We start from the raw sequence: 26414 nt of genomic DNA on the forward strand, positions 1-26414 counted from the left end.
ACTATAGTTGCTTAGGCTTATTTCTGAATCTTGTATTCAATTCCATTGATCAATGAGTCTGTTTTGGATTTTTGTTTGTTTGTTTACTTTGATGCTGGTATCACACTATTTTTGTTCTATAGGTCGGCAGTAGGTTTTATTCCAATGTCAACACCTGCTGGAAGTTGTCATCAACCTCTTTCTGTCAAGTTTCTCTTTCTCATCTGGTCCTCAGGACGCCTCCCTTTCTTTCCTGGTTCTCGCTCCATCTCACTAGCTCTTCTTTCCCACCTCGAAGCCCTCATGATGTTGGACCTCCTCTCTTCATCTAAAATCACTGGCCTTCATGATTTCATCAGACCTATGTCTTTAAATATGCTGACAAGACAATTTTCTTTGTTTACAAGCTTTACCACTCCCCAGATCTCCAAATTCAGACACTTAGTTGCTTAATTGGCATCTCTGCCTGAATAGACAGGTTTCTTAATCTTACCATGTTCAAGCCAAGCTCTTCACCTCTCCTTTGCCAGACCCACACTTCCTACCATCTCCTCAAACTCACCAAATGTCAAGTTCATCTATTCCATCACCCACCTTTACCATTCCCCATACTTAAATCCAGTGCATGGGAACCACTTTAAAACTCATTCAGAATCTCACTGTCTCCTAACATCACCACTATCACCTTGGTTAAAGCCACTGTGAACTTTTGCTTGGATCATTTCAGCAGCTGTCAACTCCTTCCATCTGTCATCCTGCACCACAAGCTTAGTCCCTGAGTTCAAGCCCCCAAACAGTTACACACACACACACACACACACACACACACACACACACACACACGATGTTATTACTTTCAGACTCTAGGTATGTACATCAGAGCTTGATATCACAGACACAAAGATCAGTGAACACAGGCAAAGAGAAACAGAGAAAGGCATCTATGGGTCCAGGGAAGTGTTCAAGTCATTTTCCCATGAGAAATTTCAATTGGTGGCTTTAAATCAAGCTGGCAGGACCTCTGGAAGCCCATGCCTACTACTTTAGGAAACTCATCGAGACACAACTTGTGAAAATCATCTCCCTCAGGTCATTTCCCTGTGACACAGGAGTAAGACTGTAAGCACCCACATCCTTGGCAGAATGAATAAGGAACTTTCAGGAAGCGGCTGAGAAGCCCAGAAACAAAGGTGAAAGCTGGGAGAGAGAGAGGAGGAGGAAGAGGAGGAAGGTTTTGCAAGATGGAAAGCTGGGGACATCAGGACAGGAAGAAGTTCCTGGGCACAAGTACTGCAAAGAGACTAAAATAGCGGCACATCTATTGCTCACATTTCAGTGCTTTGCCTTTCTTTTTTGATGAATTACCAGCAGAAAGCCGCCCCTTCATGCATGGCTTCCTGCTGGGGCTACCTAAGAAAAGGAACCAACATTCTCTCACTATGGGGGAAAGATAGGCCAGTGAAAGCTGCCAGGTGAGAGGAAGATCAAGAATGCAGTGGAAAAGTCAGAGCAAAGGTATCTAGTGAAAGCCTCCCTCTCCCCACCCCACCACACACAAGGGGAAGATGCCAGGCTGCTCCTGGCATAGATTACAGGTGCTGAACCTCTTTCTCTTCAAGTTCAGCACAGTCTTACAATCAGATCAGAGTCAAGAGGACAGCTGTGTGCCACATACCAGAAGCTACCTATCCATAGTAAAAAATGTTCTTGATCTTATTCATTGAGGTGAATTAAAACTATAGTCCTCCTTTGCAAACAGGAGGTGACGACTTGTTCTGCTGCTTTCTAAATTGGTTAAGGATAAAATTATCACTGGCTGTCAGTAGCTCATGCCTGTAATCCTAGCTACTCAGGAAGCTGAGATCTGAAGATTGCAGTTCAAAGCCAGCCCAGGCAGGAAAGTCTGTGAGACTCTTATCCCCAATTAAACAGCAAAACACTAGAAGTGGAGTTGTGGTGGAATACTAGCCTTGAGCAAAAAAGCTAAGAGACAGCACCCAGGTCCTGAGTTTAAGCCCAGTACACACAGAGAGAGAGAGAGAGAGAGAGAGAGAGAGAGAGAGAGAATGAGAGACTATAAAACAATCAAATGTAATAGGGAAACATGTTCACCAAAGCCTCTTTTGGAGAAAGCTCTATATATAATCAGAAGAAATAATCTGATATGTCTTTCGGAATAATAAATATATTTTATAGAGCACTTTCTATGCGGCAGCCCTGTTTTGAATTTTTAGAGATATGAAAACATTCTATTTTTTTAGAACTCTATAAAATGATTACTATTATCTTTTCTACTTTATAGATGAGAAAATGAGAGCTATTGAGTTCATTTATCCAGAGTCACAAATGAGTGACTAAAGGCATTGAGAAATCAGTCCTGGGACGGGGGTAAAGCGTGAAAGCTGCGTGTAAGTTCAGCATCTGGTGGATAGAACATTCTGCAATGCCAAACAGCCCCCTTCCTCCCACATTGAATTCCTTGGCTTCAAATGTCATTGTTGTTAAGGTTAAAGAAACTCTTTTGTTTACAACCCCATGCGGTGCCTCATATCAGTTCAACACACCCCCCCCTCCCCCCCTTACTCCCCCCCCCCCCCCCCCCCCCCCCCCGCCGCCCCCACCAGGAACCACGCACCTCACAAATCTTCATGTTGTACTTCCTCATGAGGAGGTAAACCATGCTGGGTACAGTGGTTTTTTCAGAGAGGAAAGTACAGATCAGGGGCCAGAGCTGAACTGTTGTTTGGGACTATGAAGGAGCAACTGAGCATTTTGTGGGTGCGGGGTGGCAGTAGAGAAAGGAACACTGAAAACGGTGGGAGAGGAGGATAACCAAGGAAGGACACAGCTATCTGTGCCAAGTTTTGCCGAAAGGGATGTATTCAAACCCTCTTCGGCTACTCAGTACCTTTACTAAAACCTGCATTGCTTGATCATGTTTTGTGCATAGTACATTTTTCGTTTCAATGGATAAAAAGAAGTGTAGTGACATAAACATTGTTTGGGGTCCTGGGGATTGAACTCAGGAGCTTAGGCTCTACCCTGTGAGCCACATCCTCATCCTCTGACATACGCATTGTTGAGTAGACGCCAGCTGTTTGCTTATGGGGTTGAATGAAGGTCATGATAGTTACATGTCTTCCTCACACTGTAGCTTGATGCAGAGGAAGGAGACAGCACATTGTCACCTTGCCATAGCCCTTATTGCTCTCTATAAAACCTTGCCCAAGCTCCTCTCTATGCCCAGGCCTTCCTTCCTTCAAGAGCTGTAGACTTCTTTATGTAAGTCTCTTCTGGATATTTTCTCTGGCTTCTCAAAAAAAATGCTTTAAATAAATAAACTTAGGATCTCGCTCTTTCTTCACTGGATTCTACCTTCCAAGTTCTGCTGCCATTATCAAACCTCTCCCCCAAGTGTCTCCTGACTGGGATGTCCTTTGCCACCCAACAGCCCACAAATATGTCTCCCTCTGCTATGAATGTTTAGTAGCAAAAGGGAAAGACCCCAACATAGTTCTTCCAAATCAATATGTTTGGCTCTTCTGGCCTCTAGCTTTATAAATGACCCCCCCCCCAAAAAAAAGAACAACAACAAATGTAAATTCATGGTGAGTGCTGATGATACAGAATTATATGGCATGCTGGGGCCAGGGGCAAAGAGCAGGAAATTCAGCCTGACTTAGATCAGCTCAGCAATTGAGCTGACACATGGCCAATTAAGTGCATTCATGGGAAGCACTGGAGAAGTCTGCAGCCAGGCCCACAGAAGAAGGCAGGCATGGAACAGCTGATACCAAGCTAGGTCCCTTGGCCTCATCTGGAGAGGGAAGCTTCGCTCCTCCAGCATCCATACATGGGGCTGAGGCGATTTGCTAGTCCCAAGCATTGACACAGCGCCCTCCCCCCCAGACCCAGACACACACACACACACACACACACACACACACACACACACTGTCCCTTCTTTCTCCCTCTCTCTCCCTCCCTTCCCCCCTCCCTTCCCTTCCTCCCCTCCCTCCCCCCCCCCACTTCTCTCTCATTAACATATTTTCGTTGTTCAAATTTTGGGTTTCCCTGAGGTATTTTCACTTCTGTCCCTTCTCATATTACTATTTCCCCCAGTCTTTCCTAGCCCCTCCTCCAAACACCAGACAAATGTGTCATTCAGAGCACCAGAATGTCTTGGTACTCTTAAACTGAGAATTTACATTTTATTGGGACAGAAAGGACATGAGATGCCAGCATGCTAGGGGTAGGGACCTAGTTGTGGATTAGGAGCCCTTTCAGGGTGACTCATACCCACATTATGCCTGTCTGGGAACCATCCAAGCCTTGTTGCTCAGTCTTACAGCCGAACAACTATCCTGAATGATTTCATGGTGGATTTTAGGCATCTACTCATTCTCTGAAATTGAATGCAAATATTTTTATTAGCATACATCAGTTATACCGGGGCGGTGTTCATTTTGACACCCGCTTATGTATACAATGTGTTCCATTCAATCTGCCCCCTTGTCGATCACACTCCCTCCTCTCCTTTCCCCCTTCTTAATATAATTTCAGCCAGGCGCTGGTGGCTCACACCTGTAATCCTAGCTATACAGGAGGCTGAGATCTGAGGATCACGGTTCAAAGCCAGCCCAGGCAGGAAAGTCCATGGGACTCTTATCTCCAATAAACCACCAGAAAACTGAAAATGGCACTGTAGCTCAAGTGGTAGAGCACTAGCCTTGAGTAAAAAAAGCTCAGGGACAGTGCCCAGGCCCAGAGTTCAAGCCCCACAACCAAAAAATTATGTATATGTATATATATATATATATATATATATATAATTTCAATTTAGAATTAATCTGTTTTCATACACAAATATAAATATTTTATATGTACATTTTTTTGGTATTTTATTTTTGGTGGAGGGAAAGGTTTCCAAAAGAATTCCAAAAGGGCTTGTCCCATTTGGATAAATACCACTCTTGTTCAAGTGTATTAGATTCTGTTGTGCTTCACAAACTACAAGTTTATTGAAGGTATTGATTTCTATAAGAAACAGTTTTCGTATTAAACCCTAAGATCATTTGAGAATCCTTGAAATATTGTGTTTTCACTTTTTTAAAAAGAAGCATTTTTTATTAAAAACAAAGACATGTGATTAAAAAGGACTTGGATCCAACATATACAAAAAATGCTTGCAACTCAACAATAATACAGGACCTATATTACATTCTAGCAAGGACAAAACTTTATGGGCAGGAAACTGATCAGGGAAGCTCACTCTTCAGAGCTGGGAGTGAGGAAGGAGATACATTACAAAGAAGTTCAAACTAACTTTTGGTGGCTCTAGAAATACTCTGCATCTCATTTATTCCTTTGGTGAAGTGATGTTCACATTTTTTTCAGTGCCCTCACAGGCTGGGAAAATTCAAATCTGATCAAACTCCATATATAATGAGTGTGCAGTTTATTGTATGTATGTTAGACTTTAATCAACTTGACTTCAGGAAGTCCAAGGGCTGGGGATATAGCCCATTGGTAGAGCATTTGCCTATCATGCATGAGGATCTGAGTTTGAGTCTGAGCTCTGCCAAAAAAGAAAATCCTCATTGGTTCACCTACTGACTTGGATCATCATTTTATGTGTGAGAAAACTGGCATTCAAAGGGATAAATTATGTGCCCATTTTTTCAGGCTATTTTCCTACATCATTTTGATGTAGCAGACTCCCACTGAACATGCTCACTCTGGCAAGGTATATATAAACACTCTTGGCATAAATTATTGCTATGAGATATTGAGGAGTCTCCAGGGAAAAAGCTCACCCTCTGGGAAGAAGATATGTGCCACAGAATGACCCAGAAGACACTATTAGGTCTCCTGAGGGCTGAGAAATTTGCCTTAGAGCCAAACTCAGAGAAAGAGAGAGGGGGGGGAGAGAGAGAGGGGGAGAGAGAGAGAGGGGGGGAGAGAGAGAGAGAGAGAAGGAGAGAGAGGGAGAGGGAGAGAGAGAGAGAGAAGGAGAGAGAGAGAGCTGTAAAAATACACAGGAAGCTGGGCGTGGTGGCTTACACCTGTAATCCTAGTTACTCAGGAGGCTGAAATCTGAGGGTCACAGTTCAAAGCCAGCCCAGGCAGAAAAGTCCAATTAACCACCAGAAAACCAGAAGTGGCACTGTGGCTCAAAATGATACAATTCTAGTCATGATCGGAAAAGCTCAGGGACAGAGCCCAGATCCTGAGTTCAAGCTCCACAACCAACAAAAACAAAACAAGAAAAAAAAGGTCCACAGGTTTCTGGGGACACCAGTCACACACTTCTGGAAATGAGTAGTCTGACCTGCTGGGAGAGCAGGGCCTTCAAGACTTATCACTTGGGATCCTTGGCACTAGACCCCTGGCCTTCCTGTGGCAGGAAGGGTTTGCCTCCCGAAGAACCCCTGACACCTGACATCAGAAATGGAGTGACGTCCCGGAGACCTTCTAAACATACCTTGTACATCCATGAGACACTCTTAGGGACTTTCTGGTACTTAGAACTGAAGACAGAGTAGCATAGAAGGGACTGATGCCCAAGTAGGTAAAAACTGTTTGAATTATTGTAAGCATGATCCTTCAGTGCCTTCAAAAGCTGGGAAAATTCAAATTTCCCCACAATTTGCCCCACTAGCTGGTTAGTGGCAAAGACAAGGCTAGAACTCAGTTCTCATGGCTTGCTGGCAGAGTTCCCTGGTGCATTTGAGTCCTTTCAGGAACCTCTGACTCTTGTAAAAAAGTAATAATAATAATAAATAGATAAATAAAGGACACACTTTGAGACTGTGTACAGAGACTTAGGAGCCTGTTTCTTTTTTTTAATGATTCTTCATCTATTTTTAGTTGTTGGATTTATTTTCCATATAAAACTTTTTTTAAAACTCCTGATCCTTCCCAAAGTATCCTCACAAATCTGCCTGCTTCCAGAGTGAGCCCCAGGGACTGGCCTAAGCCGTGAGAGGAGCAGCTGCAGATTCAAACAAGACTGGGCATACGTGGGCCCTGCAGGTGGCCTCCAGGGGCTACTCGTAGGAGCAACCAAGACACCTCATGGGAAGGCGCTCATTCTGAGTGTGCAGTGGGGCAATTTGCTCCCCAGAATTCCTCTGAGAGAACCACAATATTGCTAGAAGTAAGGGTTAGATGAGCCCACTTGGGATCAAGGCAGGGCATCAGAGTGGTGTGTTGGCCAACTTGTTTCAGAGGAGGAAGGCACATTGTCTGTGGCTGAGGGAAGAATTTAGATACCCCTGAAATGAATAAAAGTAAAGAGCTGAAAAAAGGGAAGAGGAGAGAACAAAGACAGTTAAAGCCACACCCCCAAATTATGAGCTTCCTTAACCCTGAAATCACCAGATTGGCCTCCCAGGGAGGTGGATGAAGAGTCTGAGGCTGAGGCATGATGGGAAGAGGCCATGGTGGTAGTGTACGCATGCCAGGTAGAAGCCTGTGGAGTTGGCAAAACTAGACAGTCACAAGCCATTAAAATGGTTGGGGAACCATTTCTTGTCTCTCTAGGAGTGCAGGGGCAACAGATGAGATCTGAACTACAGATGGGAGGAGAGAAATGAACTTGGCCAAGAACACTGGGCGAAACTGGCCACTCATACTATTCACTTCCACCCTCCTCTCAGCATGGCAGCCGGGAAGTTGCAGTGACCCAGTAGGGCCTGGCAGCCATCTTCAGAAAGTCTGTGCCTGGTCCTACCTGTGTCTGGAGCTTTGGAGGAGGAATTTTATAGGATGTCTGATGGCAAGTGAGAGAAGTATGAGATAGTTTCTTGGGACTGTCTGGGCTGGATGGGAGACACAGAGACATGGAAAAGGGAAACATAAATGTTTTCTTACTGGATGTTTTTTAAATGCCCATTTGTATACAATTAAGATGCCTCAAGCTTTTTGGATGTTTTGACATCTTGACACTGAGTTGCTATCTGGTGGGAGAGGACAGACCTAGCCAAAATGCTCTGCCATTGTGAGTGAGTGAAAATGGACAGAAGTCTAAAAACAAGGACAGGAGGCAGCACATGGTAGAGAATGGGCTAGATTGGCATTCAAACAGTTGAGTACGAGTTCTTAGGTACTGATAGGCAAACCACTTAGTGTTTGGCTGCAGATTACTCTGGAGAAAATGATGTAATATTTCCAGGATCAAAATGGCAGACTCCTTCCACAGTCTGCAACCACACAGCCTCAAAGCTGCCACTACAGTTCTTCAGGACACTAGCCTCTTCTAGCATCTAACTTTATAAATGATCTCCTCTCAAAGTGGAAAATGTAAATTCATGGTAGAAACAACAAGCCTCCCTGTCCTCATCTACAAGGTAAGGAAGACAGAGCTGGTAACACCTATTTTATAGGAGCTGTCTCTGGGAAGATTGTTCTCTGTTTATGGGTCTATGTTTATTTGTCCACTGACTTGGAGCTATAGTGGTACAGTTGCAGTAAGAGGTCATTCCTGATTCCTAGAGCAGCTGAGTTGCTGAGAAAAGCCTTCAGTATGGCCTACTGGCCAACCATAGGCGCAAGGCTCCTCTTGTAGATAATGCTGAAGGGCCTCATCTTCTGGGCAGAAAAAAGTTCTGTTCAAGTGTTCAGGCACTGATGATGGGGAAAAACTTGGTCTTTCAGGGCTTTGTACATGATGGTAATCCATGGAATAACCTTGTAGATTTGTACATTAAAGCAAACCTGGTTCCAAGATTGAAAATCTTCCTGAGGGCCTATGGCTTGATATAGCATCTATGCCTGACACTATCAACAACATCAATAAAGTAAATGGTTAATTTTCTTTTTTCTTTTTTTGGGGTCCAGTCGTGTGGCCTGAACTCTGGGCCTGGGCGCTGTCCCTCAGCTCTTCAGCTCAAGGCTAGCACTCTATCACTTGAGCCACAGTGCCACTTCCAGCTTTTTTTATTTTTGCTTATGTGGTACTAGGAATCGAACCCAGGGCCTCATGCATGCAAGGCAAGTGCTCTACCACAGAGCCACCTTCCCTAAATGGTTAATTTTCAAAGATATTATATGTATACCAAGGCAGAATGCTAAGCACATAATTTATGTCTTTCCAAAATTTGGACTTAGGGAAAGACTTGACTGAGGCCTTAAGATCTAAGAAACTTGTTTCAACTTGGCTTCTCTCAAAAAATTCTGGAAGTTTACAGGGCCATGCTATCCTTCCACTGAACAATTTGTCAGCATGCTCAGTGAATAATACAAATTTGAATAAAGCACTATTGATTGTCAGCTTGTATAGCAAACTTTTCTCAATCATTTCCTTAACCTCACAATAATGTACTATAACTCTACATTTCTTTTTTTCCCTCCTTCCTTCCTTTCCTTCCTTTCTTCTTTCTCTTTCTTTCCTTCCTTCCTTTCTTCCTTCCTTCCTTCTTTCCTCCTTCCTTCCTTCCTCCTTCCTTCCTTCCTTCCTTCCTTCCTTCCTTTCTCTCTCTCTCTCTCTTGCTTGCTTGCTTGCTTGCTTGCTTTTTTTCTCTCTCTCTTTCTCCCCCCCTTTCTTCTTTTTTTTTTTTGCCATACTGAGAATTTAATTCAGGGCCTCTTGCTTGCTAGGCAAGTACTTTAGTTTCACGCTCACTCTCAGTGTCTTTTCTTTTAGTTGCTTTTTTGTCTGTTTTCAGACAGGGTCTCATACTTTTGTCTGGTAGTCTCAGTGAACGCCTCCTACCTCTGCTTCCCAAGTAGCTAGGGTTACAGACATGTAGCACCATGTCCAGCCTCTGACTAAATTTCTGACTTCCTTAACCTATTTATGCAGTGGAGTGTTACTATTTATTTCAATATAATTGGAGGGGGTTTGTTTGTTTTCTTACAGAGAGGTTCATGAGCTGATAAGAGGAGGAGAAGTAATTGACAGGACAAGACTTGGAACATTCCTGGCTAGGCCTGTAAACTCAGCTACTCAGAAGGCAGAGATTGGGATTGAAGCCAGTCCAGGCAAAAAATTAATCAGATCTAATCTCAACTAACAAGCTGGTTGTGGAGGTTTATACACATAGTCCCAGCTATGCAGAAGGCCATAAGTAGAAGGTTAGTGGTCTAGGCTGTACCAGGACAAAAATATGAGACCCTATGTGGAAAATAACTAAAGTAAAACAGGACTGAGGACATAGCTCAGGACTTGAGTTCAAATCGCAGTAAAATTAATCATTCATTCATTCAAGATTTAGACAAACCTTGGTTCTCCAGCTCTAGGGCCCTCAGGTTTCAATGTGAATTTTCTCATGCTTGAAGGTCTCTTCTCAGTTCTTTTGCACCAGTGTGATTGTTATAGATAGTCTTGCTTTAGCCAAAAATAAAAATTAATCATCAGTCACATCTCTGCAATCTAAATGATGTAAAGAGGAGGACATATTTGGAACTCACTCACAGCAGTTCATTTAAGGCCCAAACGTTCTGTCTCAAAAACAGACGGTGGAAAGTCCCGAGGATAGTGACGGAGACTCGTCTGGTTTAGGAGCTGGGTCTGCAGCTTTGCAGGGTAAGTCAACGCCCCCAGAGCTGCCTCCGTGCTGCTGTATGGAGCCTCCAATCCGTAGGAAATACTGTTTTCTTCAAGTGGATTCACATGTTAACACTGGGCATGTTCAGCAACACTTAGCAAGTAAGGGCTGATGCTGGAAGCTGTCTCTCCACTTAAAAAGAAAACATACTGCTCTGTTCATTATACAAATGAGGCAAGCAAAGCTACATTCACTAGGCTCTGGAGGTTTCCTGAGTTCATACAACTCTACCACTTCCTAAGATCACCATTTTATCCTTAATGCCAAACGACAAGCTGGACACAAAATATACATTCAAATTAGTTTTTTGTCAGTACTGGGACTTGAACTCAGGGCCTCAAACTCTCACTTTTTTCCCCCTTTTTACTCAAGGCTGGAATTCTATAACTTGAGTCATACCTCCATTTTGAGCTTTTCGTTTGTCAACTGGACATAAGTGATTCATGGACTGGCTTCGAAATGTGTTCCTCAGGTCTCTGCTTCTTGAGTAGCTAGGATTAGAGGTGGAAGCCACCAGCATCCAAACAAGCACTCAACATTTGTTGAATAAATAGCAGTCACTGAGAAGAGGCCCCGGAGGTGCCCTAAATCTAACCCTTCTCCCTTGGCAGAGTATAAACCTTGACAGTTTCCAGCTGGTCACTACTTAAAGTGAGGGCCTTAAAGGATAAAGAAGACTAGCAATGACTGCTAGAGGTTAGTGCTGCATCTTCGAGTTCTTGCCTTGGGGGAGAAAGTAGTTTCTTTTTATTTTTCTTGCCCCTTCTCCTGCAGAATCACAGTTAGCCTCTGTTGACTAGAAATGCTTCTTTCTTCTCAACTTCTGCACTATTGATTCCTTGGGGCCAGGAGCAGTAATGAGGCAGCATTTTCACTCAGCAAATTCCCGTTATGTACTCCATATCAGGAGGGAGGGCTCGCTTAGCTTCTGAGGAAAGTGGCCACCTGGGTGTTGATGCTCTCCACTCCTTACCCCTGTGCTTTGACATGATCCTTCCTTACACAAACAAAATTCCTTTAAAAGTCTTATTATTTGCCCAGAAACATGCTGGTGCGTGAATGGCTCCCAAGATGGCTTTATTGCTGAAGATCCTGCATACTGGGGCTCCCTGACCGGCTTCCCCAATCCCTGCTCCTTCATTATGTTTTCTCCAGAACAATCCCCCCTCTACTCCCCAGGCTCAGGAATGGAGAATCATGGAATGGCAGCTGCGCCACCCATTGGTGAGAGGCAGATTCCATTTGATTCATGGTTTGCATAGAGGGCTAAAGGGCCAGGAGAGTGCAGGGCTAATTTACTTGCCAAGCTGAGGTTCAAGACCTTCTAGACACAGAATGGACTAAACGGATGGCAATCCATTTTATCAGACAGCTGCCCAACCCCTACCCATGCCTTTTGGCTTTGCAAGGTACACACACTCAGAGCTGGAAAGAGCAAGGTGATCCTGAGAGGTTGGAACAGTGGAAGTCTTCCATTGCCTAATCATGCTCCTGGAGTGATGAGCTTTTAAAAGGAACTAAAGGAATCCAGTAACTCAGTTGTACTAGTGAGAGAAAAAGAAGTCAAAGGTGCCTTAGTGGGCTTAGATTCCTTCAGCCTTCTGTTCCTTTTTTTTTTCTTTTCTTTTTTTTGCTAGTATCTGGGTTTGAACTCAGGGCCTCACAATCACTTGGCTTACTTGGCTGATGCCTTACCCCTTGAGTCATACATCCAGCCCAGCTTTTTGCTGGCTAGCAACGATGGAGATGGAGTCTCACAGACTTTTCTGCTCTAGCTGGCTTTGAACTATGATCCTCCCGGGTTTAGCTTCCTGAGTATCTAGTATTATAGGTATACTGTAATCTTTGGTTCTGTCGGACTCCTTTGGCCTCTCTCCCTCTCTCTTCAATAACCCCCATACCACCATCACTAGCACAGAAGTCCAAAAATGAAACCTGCCTGAAATAAGGCATATTTTAATGTTACATTTTTAAGAGATTTAGTGTCTCATTTGACTTAATTTCATTCACAAAGCTCTAAGTGCTCCATTAGCTCCTGAGACCCGCCCCCCATTTTTCAGCTCAGGGCTCTGATGCAAACTGTCCTAGATAATTCATCCCACTGGGTACAAACACGGGGCCCAAGGATGCCTAGAAAGCTCTTAAAGAATATGGAAATTATTTCTTAGACTCTGGAGATGCTCCCTTTTGCTTTTCCTTCTGGAATTTCTAATTGACAGAAAGACACCCCTGAGTATCCCAAATGCCAGAACATGCTAAAGCTCTTCCTCTTCTTGGGATCTCAGATCTGAATGATTCTTGGTGGAAAAAAAAATCATCTGGAAGACTAGGGCAGGGCCAGCCATTAGCCTCTTCATTTACATTGGGGAAATTACAGCTCAGAGAAGCTAATGGTACAGTGACCAAATAACAGACCAAGACTCTAGATGGAAGTCCAAGGCTCTTCCTACACTCGCCAACTTCCCAGGCTGCTGCCCCTCTACTGTAGAGCAAGCTTCCTGAAAATTAGTAGCAAACCCCACACAGTCCCCAGGGTTAGCATTTGCTAACCCTCAGAAAGAACAAAGAGCCAGAAATAAGGTATGTTCGTCCATGAAGTCACATCACTGTGGTCCTCAGGATGCCTATAATGACACAACACTGGTTGAGGTGAGTGGAGAGTGGTCTGAGCCCCATGCTGGGTCTCAGGACTCTCAGAGCCCTGGGAGTGCTGGGACCATGGAAGGAAGTGTAGAACCCCCAGGCAAGGATGCACAAAACCCAGAAGATCCTGAAAGGGGCCCTTGGGAAAGACCGAGCGAGATCTACACCCATTGGGCTCTTCTGGTATAGCTTAAGGCATAAAGGAAAGGGTGCTGGCTGCCAGTGTGACTTGGGCTATCTTCGCTACATCTCTGAGCTCCGGTTTCCTCTCTGCAAAACAAAGGCTTGTCATGATCTCTGAGTTTTCTTCAGTTATACCTGCCTCCTCTATGTCCTTAGTGGTCCCACTGAGTGATCAAGTCTGTAGGCTAGACACTGGCTGCTATTAATCTGGTTGCTAACTGGTTGCTACAGATGCTGTAGGCAGACCAGGTTGCTACTAATCCTATCATTGCGTAGTCTTGGACAGGCAATTTAACTATATATTTGCTGTGGTGGGAATTGAACCCATAGCTTTGCTCATGCTAGGTTTGTACTCTACTACTTAACCATGGACCCAACCCCTTAATTTTTTACATAAAGGTTTACTAACTTTTCCTCTTGCCTTGGCCAGCTGAGTCATTAGGATTATAATCATGTCTCAACAAACTGGGCCAATAAATTAACTTCTTGGAACATCTTATTTTTTTCCATCTGTAAGATAGAGAAAAATGATTCCATCTTATTTCGTAGACTGAGGTGAAGATTCAAAGACATAAAATATCCGAGTAGCATGGAGAAGAATAAATGTTAGTAGCTGTTCCATCTACCAGCTCCTCCTTCTACTACCCAGCATCACACAGAAAAAGATCCTAGGGTCCAGCCAGATGACTCTTGTTTTAAATGAAGTGTCCATGACCTTCCTAGAAAGCTGATAGACTTGCCACCAGATAATCTGAGTTTGCTATGACTGGAAACAGGTAGAGCACTTTGTTTTCTTCTTTCTAGGTTCAATTTGTTGACACTCAGGTATAATTCACTGGTTAGCTTTGCTCTGCTCTCTTTCAGTACCTTTTGTCGTGAGTTCCAGCTTTGATGGATTCTCCAGCCTGAAGCCTTAGGCTGAAAAATCCCAGCACTATCCCTGCTTCTTGGCCTGATTTATACCAAATGCCCCAAGACTCCCAGTGCCTGGTAATGTCACTGAAAAATTGCTGGGCTACATAATCACCAGATAAAGGGACACCTCATTCTGTCTGCATTTTTCAACACTATCAACCATGTTGCCAACCAACATGATATCATGGGTGGGAACTAGTCAGTGAAATGTTTGTTGGTTTGTTTTTAATTGTGCCCCAAATGCATTTATCAACCTGACTATGCTATCAAAAAGACAGCAATAGAAACCACAGGAGTCACAGTCCTGGGAGAAAAAGTCATCTGTGAGTGCCCAGACCCTAGCAGATGGTCAGCCCTTCTCCTCAAGACAAACCTCTCAGCCACCATGCAATGCCACTGCCACAAACCAAGAGTGCTACCTTGATATTGAACATCTTTATAAGAAAATTACTAATTGATAACTACTAATTGCACAGGCTTTTGAGCTGAAAACAAATCCCTGTTGAGGTTGGTAGGTGGCTGGTTGTATATTCCATAAGTAAAAACTCTTAAAATTTGATGGGCACTAAGACACAGCTTTCTGAAGTAATCTCGAGGGGACCCAATTGTTTTGAGATTCCTACATATGGCCTAGAAAAGCTATTTTTAGATAGTCAGATACAACATAATATCCCAATAGCTGTGGTCCTATTTTTTAACATCTTTAATTATACTATTTTGCATTAAGATTTCCAAGATTCTCCTCTCCCCTCTCCCCCTCATATTTGGCAACTTCACAACATCTGTCAAAACAAATTAGCACTTGGGGTGGTAGAAATATATTTTTTTATGAAGGCAGCAAATGTGTCAGGATTGGACAGAAGCTAAAACCTGATTTATTGGTTTGTTTTCTTGAGCTTCAGACCCAATAGGCAGAAGCTTTTAAAGAATATTCCATTTGCATCACTGGCGCACTTGCAAAATATGTAAAACACATTCAAAATTCCACCAGAAAGAGTCACTAATTATGATATGTATTTGCATATGTTTAATCACATACATCTTATTTCATTTTGCTATTTCTGTTGGGAGGAGGTACTTGGCTCAGGGATGAGTGTTCAAAGTTCTCTCAAGCGAGCATTCTGCAGTCACACTGTTAGTTTTTGTGTGTGTGTATGTGTGTGTATGTGTGTTATCTTTTCCAATGAAATTTGAAATTTACAATATTTAAATGATGTGTGTGAAATTCTATGACTCCATTATGTCACAATATTACACATCCCAAAATATTGGTAAAGGGTTTTCCCCTTCTCCCACCTCCCCCCACACATAGGAGAGCACAGCATTACTGAGAAAATAATGATTAACCTTTAAAATCAGATTGGCATTTCTTTTTTCTCCAAATCTAGAATTAATACGCATTTTTTAATCATTAGTGTAATGTTCAGGATGATACTTTTGTTCTTTTGCCTGTTGAACTGTTACGGCTGCTAGTAACCCTTCAAATTGTTTGCTTCATTCAGGCATTCTTCCCTGAATAATTCATTAGGCATTATTATCCAAGCGTGGAACCCCTCATTTAGCACTGCTGATCTTTTCCTTATGTGTAGCTGACAGGCAATCAAAGTTTTTATCAGTGCAGAAAATTTGCAATTCAGAAATGTGGTTGCAGCAATTAGTAGCTATCAGGTAGCATTGGAAGGACAGCATCATAAAAAGACAGAGTTGAATGAGCTCCACTGATGTTAGCACAAAAGTAATGGGTAAAACTAACCAGCTGTTTCTAAATTTACCAAATGGAACATTCCCTTCTTCTCAGAGTGGAGGCTTTAATTAACTTGGAGTTCGGTGTGGCTTGGAGGGGGGGGGGGCGGGGGACAGGGAGTGGCTTGGAACCCTTCCTTCACTTGGGGATCAAAGTACCAAAGTTCTAACCCCGGCCTAGAGGCCAGGTAAGTGGCACTTTTGCCAGAGGATTCCAGGTTAGCTTCTGGGTTCCCCTTTTGGTGTCTCAAATGGGAGCACTCTGGATGCTGCAATTTTGTCTTTTTTTTTTTTTCTTGGTGCCAGGAAATGTGCCTAGGGCCTCTAACCTGCTCTTAACCATCTGCCCTCCACCGAAGCACTGGCCTCATCGGATCCCAGACTGAGCTGAGGCAGAGGAACTGGCCTGGGCCTTGCTTCATGTACTGGTGGATTCATTCCTTTGTTCCTTCTTTCATTTCTTCCTCTGGTTTGATTCATTCATTTGTCCATCTGCTCATCGATCAATTATCTATCCTCCAAACCCTTACTGAAACTCTCGGTGTAAGGTGAAGTTGAGGCTCTGCAGAGATCCCTGGCTTGCCAACTTACTCTGTAGGCTGTGGTGGACGTCACAGGACCTCACTTCAGGCTTGCTGTCAGAAGCAGGGCTGGAAGGCCACTGACTTCTAGGTGAAGGGCCACCCCACAGGAGCAATGATCGCATGGTGGTCTCACACTGGCAGCCACAGAGGAACAGCAGGCATTAGCCTGTGGGTGAGGCTGCGGGGGGGAGGGTATCTCAAAAACTATAACCTGGGGGGTAACTCCTTGCCCATGTCCACTGTAGGCTCTGAGATGTTGATATGCACGCTCCCAGCTCTCCTGACACCTCTAGGATGAACAAGGTATCAATCAGCTAGGTTCTGGGCTGCCACCCTAAGTCATCCACTGAGGACTCACCAAGCAGCAAGGGTGTCACTCTGCTAAGCTGTTCTATGGGCTTATAGAGCCTTTATTTAATCTCTTGTATGAGAATTAAATGCAAGCCTGAGAGTGTCATGGAGTACATGTCAGCATGCACCAAGTCCTGGGTTCAAACCCAGCACCAATAAATAAGTAAGAGTCATTGTTACCAGGCTGTGAGTTTCCTGAGGGTAAGAATCTGTGAGGTGGGGCACACAGCTTTGTTTGAGAGTGCTAGATTTCAATCCTGACTCTATCCTAATTTTCTCTGTATACTTGGGTAAGGAGCTTAACTTTCCTACCTCCGTATTCTCATCTATAATATATAGAGACAGAGGTAGAGATAGAGGTGGTAGAGGTAGAGACAGAGAGATGGGTGTTCCTTAGTCTGATGTTTAGCATGGTAAAGGCTAATTGCTTTTGTAAAATCATATTTTCAACAGTGTCTAGAAAGGGCCAGTTTTCAGTAAATATACACTGAACAAATGAATGAAAGTCTCTAAGCCTCACATGTTACAACCTTTTATTTTATGGAGAAGAACCCTCCCATTCACAGTGACGTGGTCAATACTGGAGGCAGAAAAACAAGGAGAGTGCATCTCCCAGACAGTCACCTTCCCACCACTCACCTTCAGAGATCCTTGTCCTTGAGCCTGCCCGGCCAAGCATCTAAGCACCAAATCAGGCCTTTTTTGCTCAAGGCCCATCTCTGTTCCCTTCTCTGTAGCAGAGCAGGCTGCACAGTGGAGCTGGGAAGCGGAACAGGGCCTGTCATCTGGTGTCTAGACTTGCCTGACCTTGAGCAGCTCAACCTCCTCTCCAGTGAGCCATGGCCATGAACAGGCAAGCTCAATGTGCTGGTGGGTCATTAGGTCTGTGCTTCCTAGAGTCTCTAGAAAGCTCTAGTTTGGGAAAATCAAGAGCTGCTCCCCCTGGAGGATGCCACAAGCCAGGAGAAACATGCAACCACTGTCCCAAGCCCGCAATTTACCCAAGACTTTGTTCAATTTCTTGAGAATACCTCTGTGTATCTTAATGAAAGTCTACAGTGTCGTATGCATAATCCTCTTACATTTCTGGAAGAAAAAGAAAGTGACTTGCTCAAGGAAACACAACAAGCCAAGATGATAAAGAGGCATTTCTTTTGTTGTTGCTGTTGTTTAGGGGTTTTTTTAAAAGCATATTTTAAAATAAAGCCTAAAGAGAGGCGGGCTCATGTCACAGAGGGTTCTAACTTCAGTCCTGTGGATTCCAGCTAGCTGCCCAAGTGGAGAGTTCCATGGGCTGGACGCTGTAAGCAAGAGCAGGGCTCCTGTAGGTGCTAACGGCTCCTTGAATTACACTGCTGAATTCTCCTCCTTCCCTAAGAGGTCTTGACTGGTTGAGTTATCAACTTTTATATTTGCCAAGACTATTAAAAATAAAAGGCTGTCCATAAAAGAAATGCAAATCAAAACAACATTGAGATATCACCTCACTCCAGTTAGAACAGCAAAAATCAAGAACTCTAACAACAACAGATGCTGGAGGGGATGTGGACAGAAAGGAACCTTACTTCATTGTTGGTGGGAATGTAAACTTGTTCAACCACTTTGGAAAGCAGTATGGAGGTTCCTCAAAAGACTCCACATAGAGCTCCCCAATGACCCAGCAATCCCACTTTTGGGCATTTACCCAAATGATCACAAACAAGGCCACACTAAAGCTACCAGCACAACTATGTTTATTGCAGCATTATTTACCATAGCTAAGATATGGAACCAACCCAGATGCCCCTCAGTAGATGAATGGATCAAGAAGATGTGGTATATATACACAATGGAATTCTATGCCTCCATCAGAAAGAATGACATTGCCCCATTTGTTAGGAAATGGAAAGGCTTGGAAAAAATTATATTAAGTGAAGTAAGCCAGGCCCAAAGAAACATAGGGCCCATGGTTTCCCTTATTTGCAATAACTAGTATAGGTATGAGTCAAGCGGAAAAAGTCAGAGAATGTGATGTTAGGAAAACGAACCCTCAAATATGTATTTTAATGTTTTTGTTTCTTTCATGCATGTGTTTCTAACGCATTTATAAGATTATTTCTTTGTTGCTTTGTATGTCCCTCCCCCACAGTGTAACCCCCGCTTTCACTATATTTGATGTCAGTATAACATGTGGAGGAGACGGGGACAAACAAGTCGTTTAAGGATTCAGGTGGACCTGTTGCAACAATGAGAAGTACAAAATGTCATGTCAAAACCAGCTTTACAATGTCGGTGTGCGGGGGGGGGGGGGGGGGGGGGGAGTATGATTGGGTGGGGGGGAGGGGGAGGCTGGGAAGGGAGGTGAAGGGTAAACAAAGGAGGAGGCTGCAATGCTTGGTAAGAAATGTATGCATTATCCTGCCCATGTAATTGTAACCCCTCTGTACAGTATGTTCTCAAATAAAATTAAATTAAATTAAAAAAAATAAAAAAATAAATAAAAGGCTGTCATCAGCCACTCACAAGTGATTCATGCCTGTAATCCTAGTTACTCAGGAGACTGAGACCCAAAGAATCAAGCCAGCCCGGGCAGAAAAGCCCTCACTTGATCTCCAAGCAAAAATCTGGGCTATAGGCATGGCTCAAGTGGTAGTGTACCAGGTGAACAAGCAAGCCATGCATGTAAGGTCCTGGGCTCAAATATGAGTACTAGCTAAACAACAACAACAACAACAACAAAACTGTCATCATTTTAATCCCAAGAGGACTGGTCTTTAGGTGGAGTAAGTTTTATTATATGTATTATGTTTACTTATTTTGTTTCATTTAAAATTTCTTCTATTTAAAAAAATACCATATTGTTCTGTCTTTTCTTACTTCTTGTGCATGCATTAGTACTTAAGGTCTCCTGATTAGTACCAGTTGTGAAGTTTGTCACATACTGATAAAAACAATGATTTGTGTGCATAAATAAATTTCAGATCATTTTGGTAGATTCAAGGATACCCCATGTGGTAGCCAAAATAGTGACCCCTCTCAGCACACTAACATATCTACATCTTAGAGGAACTTGTAGATATGTTACATGGCCTGGTAAATAAAATCAAGGTTGCAAGTGGATTTAGGCTTTATAATAGGGAGATTATTCTGGATCACTGAGGTAAACCAGTAGAATCCTGAGGGACTTTAAATGGGGAGAGGAAGGGGAAAGAGTCAGCACCAGAGAGATGGCATTGAGAAAAAGATTCAACCTCCGTGACTGGCTTTGAAGATGTATGGAGGCCATCCACCTTTCTGGGGAATGAAACAACCTGTCAAAGTTGTTTAAAACAAGAAATGATTCTCTCTGGAACCTCCATGAAGCCTGAGTCCATGCTAATATCTTGATTATTAGCTACTTGAGACCCACTTTGGTCTCTGACCTCCATCACTATAAGACAATACATTTGTATTGGCCTAAGCCACTAAATTTGTGGTAATTTGTTACAGCAGCCAATAGGAACAAATACAGACTTTTGCACAGCCTCAAGGAAAATGTGCTACCCACCTACTTTAAAGGGTTATCTGTTAGGAGGTTAGTCACAGATAATTTGTTGCTGACGATGACCAAATTTATGTCTAAACAAGTTTTAAACAATATTTGGATAGATTTAAGGGTATTCGGATAGTAGTAGTATTTTCCAAATTGCTTTTCCTGAGTGGGAGAGAAAGGGGTAGGTAATAACTGGGACTTAAACCATGCTTAGATCATCATTGCTTCTTTTTTTAAAAATTTGCTTTGTCCTCAATTTTATCTTCTGTGTTATATCTATGAAACCACATTTCCCTACCACTCTGTACATATCCTTTGCCTAGTGTTCTACCACTTGACTACACTTCCACTTCCAGCTTTTTGCTAGTTCATTGGAGATGACAGTCTCACAATCTATGCTACCTAGACTGCCTTCGAACTGAGATCTTCAGATCTTAGCCTCCTGAGTAGCTAAGATTACAGGTATGAGCCACAGGCACTTGGCTAAATGAGCTTCACAATACTTCAGCTACACTGCTGCGAATACCAAGGCTCCTTGTGTTAGCCAGGCTACATCACATCTGCTGCTGTCATCAAGAAATAGCAATCATTTACAAATTGACAAAACAGACCCTGAAGAATAGTGATAGTGCCTTCTCTGAGACACTTTTTTCTTCAACTTCTGCTAACTGGCTGCCAGGGATTGCCTAAGTGCCAAGCATCAGAGAAGAGAAAACGCTGCATGTCGTGTAGTCCTTGCAGCAGGGTGATTAATCTGCTGGCAGACGAGGAAACTGAGATGCAAAGATGGGAAGCAACTTGTTCCACTTCACAACAGCTGTAGGATGGCATGGCGGAATACGGTCAGAGATCTGTATGGCTCCGTAAATCAGATACAGCCTTAAATCGTGTATTGAATCCTTCTGATGTAAACCACTAATGCTTGATATTATTTTCTGCAAAAATGTCTATGCCTTCCAGGTTAGTCAGCAATAGGAAGACTCCAAGCCTGAAATTTGCTCTTTGGGTCACGGGCTCTCCCCAGTAAGCAGATTATTTAGGAGGCCTAAGGTGTGGCAGGTCTCCTCCAAGTTCCCTTACGGCTATTTTCTTGAGACTTTGGAGGTTTTAAAGCAAAACAGGGATTGGCTAACAAAACATTCTAAACCAGGTGAGTCACAGTTCAATCTTGCCTGGCACAGGAAGCCAAGCACAAAGGCTGAGGGCTCAAAGGGCTCTTCTGACTCCTTCCTTCCTCACCCTCAAACCTGACCGTACTCCCTTAGTCTAAGTCATGCCTGTTTGAGCACATTAGTGGAATGGCTTCTGGGAGCAATGAAGGCCAGAGAACGGTCACCCACAGAAGCTTTTGTGTCTCCAAGACGCAGACCCTTTTGATGAGACAGATGTTTGGGCCAGGCCTTCTTTCCAGGGCAAGCCAACTCTCATTAAACAGCAGGAGGACTTCCTCCATGCTGCTCTTCCTGGCCACAGACAGGGCTGGAGAAGAGATGCTGTCCTGTCACGAAGCCCCGAGTCCTCCGGAGACACCAGAGCTGTGTCTGTGACACGTGCTCACCTTGGGGGCTTTGATTTATGGTTGACTTTGGGAAGGCCAGTACCTGACTTTGGCAGCCCTCACTATCTTTTCTCTCCATTGGGAGAACATTCCAGCATGATTGATGAGGATGGCAGGAATGACCCCCAAGATGGAGATTTCCAGAAATCTTTCCGAATCAAACATGGTTCAAAAGGAGCCTATTCTTGCCCCACCAGCATCCCAGGAACATACTGCAGGAAAAACAACAACAAATGTGGGAGAATCCAGGGCTAAAATCGCCCCTTGTGTTAGAGTTCAGTCCAACTTGGAAAGAGAGTGTGTATGGGTCAACACAACTCTGGGGAGTTTTCTCCTTTATCTGTAACTGCTCAACCAGCCTGCTTTACTAAAAATAGCACATGGGAATTCCCTGAAGACATCCCCCACCCCCTACCCCCCCTCAAATCTGCCAGAGTCTGCAGGAATTTGAGGGGATGAGTTTTGATGGGGTCAATTATGTCAGCAACATTGTGGCTTTGGTACTGTCTTTCCTAGCCTAGAAACATGTGCATGGGATGTGCTGGCTAATGGAAAATTAGAAATGGGCCTGGCACATGCACAGGAAAAAAAAGGAAGGAATAGGAGTGAGCTCTGTTTCACTGAAACAGTAACTAACACGTATTCAACACTTAACTTTGGGCAGTGCAGTAAACCAACCACTTAGCCTGTAATCATTCAATCCTTCTATGTTCCTCTCTGAGGTTAATACTCTTATTGTTCTTATTTTACTGGAGAGAAACAAGACCAGAGAGCCTAAGTAACTTGTCTAAGACTGCACAGCTACTAAGTGAGGTTCAAGCCCATAGTCTATGAGCTTTCCTTTTAAAACTGCCTAAAAGTAGGGTGAGATTTGCCATGAAGACAAATGTATCCTGCTCAGTGTTCAAATAGGCTTGCTTTTTCGGTGTGTGCAAGTACAACACATATAACCACACACATATGCATATGCCATGAATGGAAAATCCACGAAACTCCCAGCCCTCCCACCTTGGGGGAGCCTTGACACACACAGGTCTTCCATTAGCCGCTTTTTGGCAGTCCCTGAAGTACCTGGCTCTGGCCAGAGGCCCCGACCCACTGACCAACTGCCAGGAGGTGGCGCTGTGTTGCTTTCCTACTTCAGAGCCGTTGTTTTCTGCAGGCTAGAAGAGGTGGGGGAGGTGGCTTTGAACAGGGCCTGTCACCAATTTCCCTCATTTGAAATTTCACTCTCTGCTTGTCAGTTCCTTCAAATGATCTTGGAGATGTTCATCAGATGACAGTCCCGAAAACGAGCCAAAGCTGCTCTCTTAATCCTATCTCAGGCTGGATTTGAAAAGGGTGTTTCCAAACAAGGAGCAGATTTTATCTGTCAGAGTTACACTCAACCTGACCTCTTGGCTCTCATCAGGAGAGAGAAGTACTTCAGACTCTCAGACCACCTGAAAAGAGACTTCAGGAGGGTTGGAAAGGAGGCCCTGGGGGCTTGATGGGCAGCTCTCAGAATTGGCAAGGGGGTCCCCTGACTGCTCAGGGTTTGGTGGATTTGCTTGAAGCAGGAATAAGGTGGGTCTCTCTCGCTACTCTTAGAGTGACTCCTTTCTAAGGAGCCAGTGTGTGGTTGTGGTGACATTTGCCGATCAAATGAACCATGAACCAGCAAAGAAAGGTCACTCTGCTTGGGGATGCTCAGAACAGCAAGTTGAGAATAACCTAGGTCAACTCTCTGCTTTCCAGATGAGGAAACCAAGGCCCCAAAAGAGGAAGTAAATCACAGCCCTAGTACATGGAAGAACTGTAACTTAGTTGTCAGAATGCATGGGCCAAGAAAGTTACCACCAGGAAGCAGAGCCAAAAAAGAGCACTGAGATACCTGGGTTTGGAATCCAGCTCTTTAGTTCTGTCTCTGTGACCCTGAGAAAGTTTGGCCTGGTTCATCTGGAAAACAGAACAATAAAGAAATCTATATCATGTAGTTGTCATAGAGTAAATGAAGAGATATATACGTAGGAGATGCTCAGCATGTATTGCTTTTGCCTTTAGGTTTTCAGATAGGGCCTCAAACTTTTTCCCCAACCAGCCTCTGTAGGGTCTTCTATCTCCACTTCCTAAATAGCTGGGATTATGGTTGTAAACCACCATGCTGAGCCTCTCAACTTGCATTTCTTGTAGCCCTTATTTTTAACCCTAGCTAAAAAAGCTGATTTCAGATTAGGATGATGTACTCTGCAAATTGTGCTTTGTAACGATTGCCCTTGCCCCACAAAGCTACTTGATTTTGACTTAATGTGAGATCTGTATTTTACTTCTGGAAATAAAGTCAATGTAGGCATCAGCAAGCATTCTCATAAAGACTTCCCCATTTTCTCGTAGCAATCTAAAATGTACCTCCTTACTGGGTGTGCATGACTCATGCCTGTAATCTCTGCTACTCAAGAGATAGAGATTGGGAAGACATCAGTTCAAGGCAAGCCTGGGCAAAAAATAAAAATAAAAATAGTAAGACCACATCTCAACAAACAAACTAAGCTTAGTAGAGCATAGATAGGATCCCAGCATCACCAGAAGCATAGTTAGGAGTATCACTTGATCTGAAATCAGCCATGGGCAAAGAAAAGGTTAGTGGAAAGGTCATGGTTCAAACAGTAGAGCGCCTGTCTAGCAAGCATGTCTTGAGTTCAAACACTAGTACCAACAAACCAAATTAAAAACCAAATCAAGCCAGGGACTGGTGGCTCACACCTATAATCAGAGCTACTCAGGAGGCTGAGATCTGAGGATCTTGGTTCAAAGCCAGCCCAGGCAAGAAAGTCTGCAAGACTCTTATCTCCAATAAACCACCAGAAAACTGGAAGTGACACTGTGGCTCAAGTGGCAGAGTGCTAACCTTGAGCTGAAGAGCTGAGGGACAGCACCCAGGCCCAGAGTTCAAGCCCCACACCAACAAATTAATTAATTTAATTAATTAAATTTAAAAAACAAACAAAATTTAAAAAAAAAACTCAATCTTTGGAAAACAAATTCTAAGTAGTTTTGAGTAAATGCCTAATTTAGGTCCATATCCCTTCATTACCATGAGGATGACTTTCTACTAATAATTCAGTAAACTTTTTCAACATGATGACTTTCTTAGTAACATCTGTGTTGAAAAACAGGTATTTTTATGGTACTGAAGGACAGAGGGGGAAAGGAGAGGTGTAATTTTTGAGCTGAGCTGAATATCACAGGAAGAAGCTTGAGCAGCAAGAGGTAGAGGGCAGACAACAAGGTCGGAGGGCCCTAGACTTCACTTGATTTTTCTGGAAAGTTTAATGTAGTAGATGACTCAAGAATATCCAAAAGGGGCCTGGGGAATGTGGCTGAGTGGTAGAGCGCTTACCCAGCATGCATGAGGCCCTGGGTTCTATGCTTTGGCACCTTATAAACACAATAGAAACTAATTCTTTAAAAAAAATACTCCAAAAACTCAAATCCTCTCTCTTACCCCCATTATACCTATGGAAAAGTCCACCCTATGCACCTGAGCTGGAGACCTTCCCAAGAAATCAAGAATGTAAACTCTTCATGATTCATGTATACCATGGCTTGGTGATTGACTTAGAGGAAGCCCTTTGTTCAAGCTTTTGCTCGCCATATGGCCGGAGATGACTAAGACCCTCAAGAAGTCCCTAGGCTCTCGTGGAGGACAAGCCCTGTACACATGTCCCTGGACTCCCCCAGTAATGTCTTCCCACAACCTGAGAGGCCCTGCTGGGCCTGGACTACCTGCACCAATACTGCACCTCATGTGTCATTTATACCCTTGCTGTGTCTAGGCCAGCCATGCTTGTTTCTTCTGCCTCTTAACTGTCAGAAGCTCACTTCCTCTGCCGGGGATGTCTTTCACCTTTGTCTTTGCTTAGGCTTAACTTGAAACCCAAGCTTTATCTCCTCAGAGAAGCCCACCCATTAGCTCAAACCTGTCCAGGCCCTGTCCATCACAAGGCCTATCACAGAATGAGCCTATAATTCCAGTAGTTTCTCTCGAACCTTTCTGTCACTCTTTCCTTCTCTTGCCATCACTTGCCAACACCTTTCAAGGGTGAACTTCATGGGCCCCAGATGCTGCCTCTTCACTTAAGCCTTGGAAGCTGACCATGGGGCTTCTTCCTTTGCCTCTTAATTGACAGGATTCTCATGAACATGGTTTTCCCCTGTAGCCATACTGTGGCTCACACGGCCATGTCTGGCTGTCTTGCGCAGAGGTCATCTTCCTTCCCAACAAGCTCCTTCCTTTACTTTCAATCTCCTTCACTGCTTGATAAGACAACATGTTTCACTGTTTTTTCTTGCTGACTCAATGAGCTGCCATGTCTGCTTAGTTTCCTTCCTACTCCTGTCATGTCTCCTTCCAGCCT

The sequence above is a fragment of the Dipodomys spectabilis genome, unplaced genomic scaffold (genome assembly GCF_019054845.1).
Source record: "Dipodomys spectabilis isolate Male_0828 unplaced genomic scaffold, ASM1905484v1 ptg000145l, whole genome shotgun sequence".
In the NCBI taxonomy this organism is placed as follows: Eukaryota; Metazoa; Chordata; class Mammalia; order Rodentia; family Heteromyidae; genus Dipodomys; species Dipodomys spectabilis.